At 41.9% G+C, this 7,290-nt stretch overlaps 1 pseudogene; it reads right to left on the reverse strand.

Annotated features, from left to right (window-relative positions):
• Positions 1 to 5,481, reverse strand: part of LOC125913675 (40S ribosomal protein S15a-like) — a 10,155-nt pseudogene extending 4,674 nt beyond the window's left edge.
• Between the last annotated feature and the right edge of the window lie 1,809 nt (positions 5,482 to 7,290).

Raw genomic sequence — 7,290 nt, forward strand, 5'->3', positions numbered from 1 at the left:
GAATCTGAAACAGGCTCCAGGCTCTGAGCTGTCAGCACAGAGCCCGATTCGTGTTTTAAAACATGAATAAGTCACCAGGATTTTCCCCAAAGCTAGACAGTTATGAGAGGACAGCTGTGTCCATCACCAGATAACGAGTGGTCAGTTTGCCCCGCCTTGTTCTCACTGAAGAGGTCATGTGAGAACAGTAAGAAAAGCTTTGTATCTTTTGGGCTGCTATAAAAGGACACTGGGTTCTGGAGTCAGCCTTACAAATTGGCCTGGTATACTGAAGTCCATCATTCTTATTTCAAAAATTTTAATGTTTTTGTGGTTGCTATTAACTATGATAATAATAACAATTATTGTTATTATTAGGACAGAAGACCATATTACCCTTTTAGATCTTCTTAAATAATAAGATGGAACTGGCTTATTTTCTTTGTCACGTTTTCATACGGATAGCAAGTAGCTCAGAGTAGGCAAACTAAGGCTGTAGTTGGAGGAGATAGGCAATGAATATAAACCAATGTCACGTGATGGTGAGTATTCTGAAAAGCAAGTAGATAAAGCAAGTAGGTAGTAACTAGCAGAGTGCGTCCATTTTAGGTGGGGAGGTCAGGGAAGGCCTTCCTGGTAAAGTGTTTGGCCAGATAAGTGGGAGAAAAGTCCCAGAAAGCAGGACCCCAATACCAGAGTGCGCTTGATAAGTTCAAGGGATAGCAAAGAGGGCAGAGTGGCTGGGCACAGTGGGGGGTGTCAGAGGTGAGGTCAGCGACGTAGGAGAGGACCAATCCATGTCCGGACTGGTAGGCTACAATAAGGACTTTGCTTTTACTCTGAGTCAGAGGCAACCATTGGAAAGTTCTGAGCAAAGGAGTTACTTGGGCCCACTTATGTTTTTTCAAAATTCAATCTGTCTGTTCTGTGGAAAGTAGACTGGGGAGAGGGGGTGGCTGGTAAGAATGAAAGCAGGGAGACTACTTAAGAGGCTACTATATTGTCTGGTTCTGTTTCCTGACAAATACAGTGATGTGCTGAAAGCCAACTAAAGTTTTTATGGGAGAGCACTTGCCCAGTAATGAGAGTGAGGAAGGGGTATAACTTAGTGGCCTGGTAATTGCGGCAACGTGGCTTCCAGAAACCACCATTAAGGATGAGGGATGCCTTGGGCCACCCAGGGGAAGTTCCAAAGTTGAAAACTGCAACTTCCAAATGCTTGACCTCTCCCTTCCCTTCCATCTCTGTCGCCCCCGTCACCCGGGCCTGTCAGGTTAACTTCCTAAATAAAGCTGCATTTAGCCACTTCTGTCCGTCCCCACCAACCCTGGCCACCTGAGTCCAGGCTCCCCAGCATTGCTCTTTGGGACTTGGCCTGATGATTCTGACAGCATCTGCACTTGCCTCTTTCTCAATCCACTTTCTACACAACAGGTAGAATGGTATTTTCAGAGCAGATCTGATTATGTGAGTCTCCAGCCTGAAATTCTTCATCAATTTTGGATCCAGCCCTTTCCCTTCCCTGGCCTCATCTGGGGCCTCCCCTCCCCTCACTCACTGGCTTCCATTCACACTGCCCTTCTTTTGCTGCCTGGAAGGGATCTTCGTTCCTCTCATCTCAGGGCTTTTTGCACATGCTCGGCCATCTGCTGGAAAGCTCTTCCTCAGCTCTGAGACCAGTGACTTTGTTTCCTCCAAGATTCCATCTGAATCATCACCTCCTCAGGGAAGCCTTCTGTGACCCTTTAGACTTCATCAAGCCCCCAACACCCCTGCCTACTTCACAGCCTCTCATCACATGGGGCATTTCTCCTTCAGGACCTTATTTCTTTGTTCAATTGTATGATTCACGTACGTGCATGGATTTGTATGATTAGTTGAATACTTTCTGTCCACTACCAGTTGGAAGCTCCATGAGTCTCTAGCTCCTTAGAACAGATCCTGGGCATGGTAGGTGCTCAGTCAATATTGTTGGATCAAGATGGATGGGAATGTGCATACACTACCTCTGATCTCTCAGAATGAGTTTCTGGAGGGTCTTCATGTCCTTTGGCAACTCCTCAATTCACTCTATTAACTTACACATCTATTCAACCATAATTCACTGAGTGTGCATGGACACCAGGCACATACCAGGTGCTCAGTACCAGGGCTAGAGTGGCACATAGAACAATTCCTGCCCCCAAAGAGCTGGGGGCACTCAGAAGGCTTTCAGCTAGGAGAGCAACATGGTAGGATTAGTAATTTAGAAAGACCACTCTGGCTGCAGGGAGGAGGTTGGATTGCAGGGGCCAGGCAGGAGACCCAGATGGGAAGCTGGTCCAGTGATACAGACTAGAGATGATGAGGCCTGGTGAAGGCCACAGTGTGGAGATGGAGAGAAGGAGCACTTACAGGAAGTACACGGGAGGTAGGAATTACAGGCCTTGGAGTCTAGATGTGGGTGGAGGGAGAGAAGGAGCCCGGGATAACCCCTAGGATCCAGCTTGATGGTGCCATCATTCATGTAAGAGAAAACAGGAGGAGAGGAGAAAGGAGAAGGAGGGGGTGGGGAGAAACTTGACTTCTCAAGCCATTTATCAGTTTCTATTTGTAGAGAGAGTTTGATGAGCCTAAGGCGTCATTTAGAAGAGACTCCACTTTTAGGAATAACCGACTTGACTCTGTTTTTAATTTACATACAGTAAAATTCACTGTGTACAGATCTAAGGGCTTTGATAAATGCATAGAGTCGTGTAAACACTGCCACAATCAAGATACAGAACAGTTCTATCGTGGCCCTTCTTCCCCCAAATTGCCTCATTTCTTGTAGTCAGATCTTTTCTAACCCTTAACTCCTGGAAATTGTTGATCTGTTCTTTATAATTTTGCCTTTTCCAGAATGTTACATCAATGGAATCATACAGTATGTAGTTTTTTGAGTCTGGCTTCTTCTTCTTCTTCTTTTTTTTTTTTTTTAGGTTTATTTATTCATTTTGAGAGTGTGGGGTGGGGAATGAGTGGGGGAGAGGCAGAGAGAGGGAGGAGAGAGAGAGAATCCCAAGCAGGCTCCTCATGGTCAGTGTAGAGCCTGATGCAGGGCTGGAACTCATGAACCGTGAGTCTGGATCATGACCTGAGCCAAAATCAAGAGGCAGATTCAACCTACTGAGCCACCCTAGGCACCCTGAGTCTGGCTTCTTTTACTCAGCATGATACATCTGATTCATCCATGTTGTTATGTATGTCAATAATCAACTTTATGTTACTGTTGAATAGTATTTCATTCTGTGCATTTACCATGGTTTATCTGCTCTGCAGTTGAGGAACATTTGGTTTTCTATTTTTGAGGATTACAAACAATGTTCCTAAAAAATCTTTGTGTACAGGTTTTTGTGTAAACCTAGATTTTCATTTCAAACTGGGAAAGAGGTTGCTAGCTTGTATGGGTTGTATGGCAAGTATTATATTTAACTTTGTAAGAAAATATCAAACTTTTCCAAAGTGGTTGTGCCTTTTTGCATTTCTACCAGCAATTTATGTGAGTTTCACTTGCTTCACATCCTTGCCAGCATTTGAAATTTTTAAAATTTTATTTTTAAATTTAAAATTATAACCATTCTAATAGATGTGTAATGGTATTGCAGTGTGTTTATCATTTGCATTCCCTCATGACTAATGATGATGAACATCTTTTTATGTACTTATTTTGCATATTTTCTTTGGTGAAGTATCTGTTCAGATCTTTTGCCCATTTAAAAACGTTGGTTGTTTTCTTTTTATTAAGTTGTAAGAGTTCTTCAGAAATTCTGAATGCAAGTCATTAGTTGGATATATGATTTGCAAATATTTTCTTCCTGTTTGTGGCTTGTCCTTTCATTCTCTTAATAGTGGCTTTTGAAGAGCAAAAATTTTAATTTTGCATCATATCTAATTACTCTTCCCCTAATCTGAAGTCACAAGTATTTTCTTCTCTATTTTCTTCCAGAAGTCGCAGCTTTGCATTTTGATCCATTTTGAGTTAATTTTTTATAGCGTGTGATGTATAGGCTGAGGTTTGTTTTTTTGTATATGTATATTCAGGTGCGCCAGCACTATTTGTTGAAAGACTGTCCTTTCTCCACTGAATTGTTTTGTACTTTTGACAAAATCTCTTCGCCATATGTGGGTTCCATAGAATATGGAATATTCTGTTCCATTAATCTATGTGAATATCCTTTTGCCAGTATCACACTGCCTTGATTTTTTAAAATATAATTTATTGTCACACTGTCTTGATTATTATAGCTTTATAGTGAGTTTTAAAATCAGGTATGAGGGGCGCCTGGGTGGCACAGTCGGTTAAGCGTCCGACTTCAGCCAGGTCACGATCTCGCGGTCCGTGAGTTCGAGCCCCGCGTCAGGCTCTGGGCTGATGGCTCGGAGCCTGGAGCCTGTTTCCGATTCTGTGTCTCCCTCTCTCTCTGCCCCTCCCCCGTTCATGCTCTGTCTCTCTCTGTCCCCAAAATAAAAAAAAAAAAAAAAAAATCAGGTATGAGTCCTCCATCTTTTTCTTTTTCATAACTGTGGCCATTCTAATTCCTTTGGTTTTCCAAATAGGTTTTTCAAACCAGCTTGTTGCTTTCTATTAAAAACAACAACAACAACAACAACAACAACAACAAACTCCTGCTGGCATTTTGATTGAAGTTGTGCTGAATTTATAGATTATTCTGGGGAGAATGGACATCTTAATAATATTTAATCTTTCAAATGATGAATAAAGTATACCTCTTTTGTTTATTTAGATCTACTTTGCTTTAATCAGAGTTTTGTAGTTTTCAGCATATCTATTCTGCACTTATTTGTTAGATTTATATCTAACTATATCTTTAAAAAAAATTTTTTTTTACTGTTTACTTATTTTTGAAGGAGAGAGAGACAGAGCATGAGCCTGTAAGGGGCAGACACACACACACACACACACACACACAGAATCTGAAGTATGCTCCAGGCTCTGAGCTGTCAGTACAGAGCCCGACACAGGGCTTGAACTCACCAACTGAGATCATGACCTGAGCCGAAGCTGGACGCTCAACCGAGTTTTTTTTTTTGTCCATTGAGGCATTTTATTTGCATGTATGTATTCCATCCCTAGAAAAAAAATCCCAGGATTTTTTCCCCCTCCTGTGTGTTTTCATCTTGCTTCTTCATGGTTCATGATGCCAGCTGAGGTTGTCAGTACAATGAAACCAAGCTGGTGACACGGGAACAGATTATTCTGCCATTTTTCTAGATCTTTAAGTTGTACAGCAAACCTGGGGCTGATCACTCCACACTTGTTTAACCTGCCTGTGAGGTTCACAACAATTTTCCCAGCTCTGTGATCATCAGTGATTTCCAATTTGCCAATGTAACCGTGCTCCATCATCACAGTTAGAAACCGGATGATGACTTTGGAGCATGGCCTAATAAGGCCCTGGCGTTTGTCTCTCCTGTCACGTTAATGCTCTTGACAGCATCTGCCAGGATGTTCATGCTCACTGTTATGGTGACATCGGAAGATGGGGAAAAGAGAATGGGCAAAATTAAAAAAAAATTTCTAGTGGTTTATTGCTAGTATATATAAACGTGATGGATTTTTCTATATTAACCTTGTATCCTGCAACCTTGATAAACTCATCATTTATTAGCTCTAGGAGGGTTTTTGGGATAGTTTCCATGGGATTTTATACATCGATGATAATGTTGCCTGCCAAAAGAGAATATTAGTTCTTACTTTCCAACTTTTTTCCCCTTGCCTTACTGCACTTGCTTAGGACCTCCAGTGTCATTGCTGAATAGGAATAGTGAAAGCAGATATCCTTATTTGTTCTTAATCTTAGGGGAAAATCATTCATCTTTTACCACTAAGTATAGTGTAAATGTGTGATGGTAGGTTTTGTTTTTGTAGATGCCCTTTTTCTAGTTAAGAAAGTTCCTTCCTATTCCTACTTTCAGTTGGTTCTTATTCTCCCTAATCATATTTGAGATTTTATCTAGAACCTCTTTATTGGTCCTTTATGACTGTGTTTCATATTAGGATTCTTCAGGGGTTTTTCTTTGTTCTAAAAAAGAGCATCTTTGGGATGCCTGGGTGGCTCAGTCAGTTGAGCGTCCAACTCTTGATTTCGGCACAGGTCATCATCCCAAGGTGGTGAGATCAAGCTCCGCGTCAGGCTCCACACTGAGCATGGAGCTTATTTGGGATTCTTTCTCTCTCTTTCCCTCTGCCCCTTTCCCCCATCCATGTGTACGTGCTCTCTCTCTAATAATAATAATAATAATAATAAATGATAACAAAGCATCTTCAAGTTAATAAAAGAAGTCTAGAAGTTGTAAAAGAAGTATGTTGGGTATTTCATTTATCATCATCATGACTTTTCATTTTCTGGTGATTTGATCTTTTTCCACCTTCTCATTGAGTCTCCACAGAAGCCCTGGTGAGTCAGGGACTGTCATCTTTATTTGGCAGATGCAGTGTCAAGGAACCGGGGATGGTGACTTGGTCAGGTCCCTCAGCTTAATAGCACCAGAGCTACAACCACTAAAGAAGTCATTCTATGGACTGTCCTCAATGAAAGCCCCAAAGGGCAGTGAAGGAAACCCAAGCTTTGTACTCAGGCACACAATCTTTAATTTTAATTAAGTCAAAAATTTTTATTGCAGTAAAATTCATGTAACATAAAATTAACTACTTAAAAGTGAGTAATTCGGTGGCATTTAATACATTCACAGTGCTGTGCAACCATCATCTTTATCTAATTCCCAAAATTTTTCCTTAGCCTAAAAGAAAACCTGTAGCCATTAAGCAGATAATCCCCATTAGCCCCTGGCTACCACCAATCTGCTTTCTGTTTCTACGGATTTACCTATTAAGAATATATCGTACAGGGGGCGCCTGGGTGGTTCAGTCAGTTAAGCGTCTGACCTCGGCTCAGGTCATGATCTTGCAGTCCGTGAGTTCGAGTCTCGCATTGGGCTATGGGCTGACAGCTCAGAGCCTGGAGCCTGCTTCTGATTCTATGTCTCCCTCTCTCTCTGCCTCTCCCCCACTCACATTCTGTCTCTCAAAAATGAATAAATGTTAAAAAAAAAAAAAAAGAATATGTCATATGGGGCACCTGGGTGGCTCAGTCAGTTGAGTGTCCGACTTTGACTCAGGTCACCATCTCACAGTTCGTGAGTTTGAGCCTGGCATTGGATCTGTCTGCCGTCAGCACAGAGCCCGCCTCAGATCTTTTGTCCCCCTCTCTCTCTGCCCCTCCCTCATTCACGGCCAGTCTCTCTCTTTCTCTCTGTCAAAAATAAATA

This window comes from Panthera uncia (assembly GCF_023721935.1).
Source record: "Panthera uncia isolate 11264 chromosome C1 unlocalized genomic scaffold, Puncia_PCG_1.0 HiC_scaffold_4, whole genome shotgun sequence".
In the NCBI taxonomy this organism is placed as follows: Eukaryota; Metazoa; Chordata; class Mammalia; order Carnivora; family Felidae; genus Panthera; species Panthera uncia.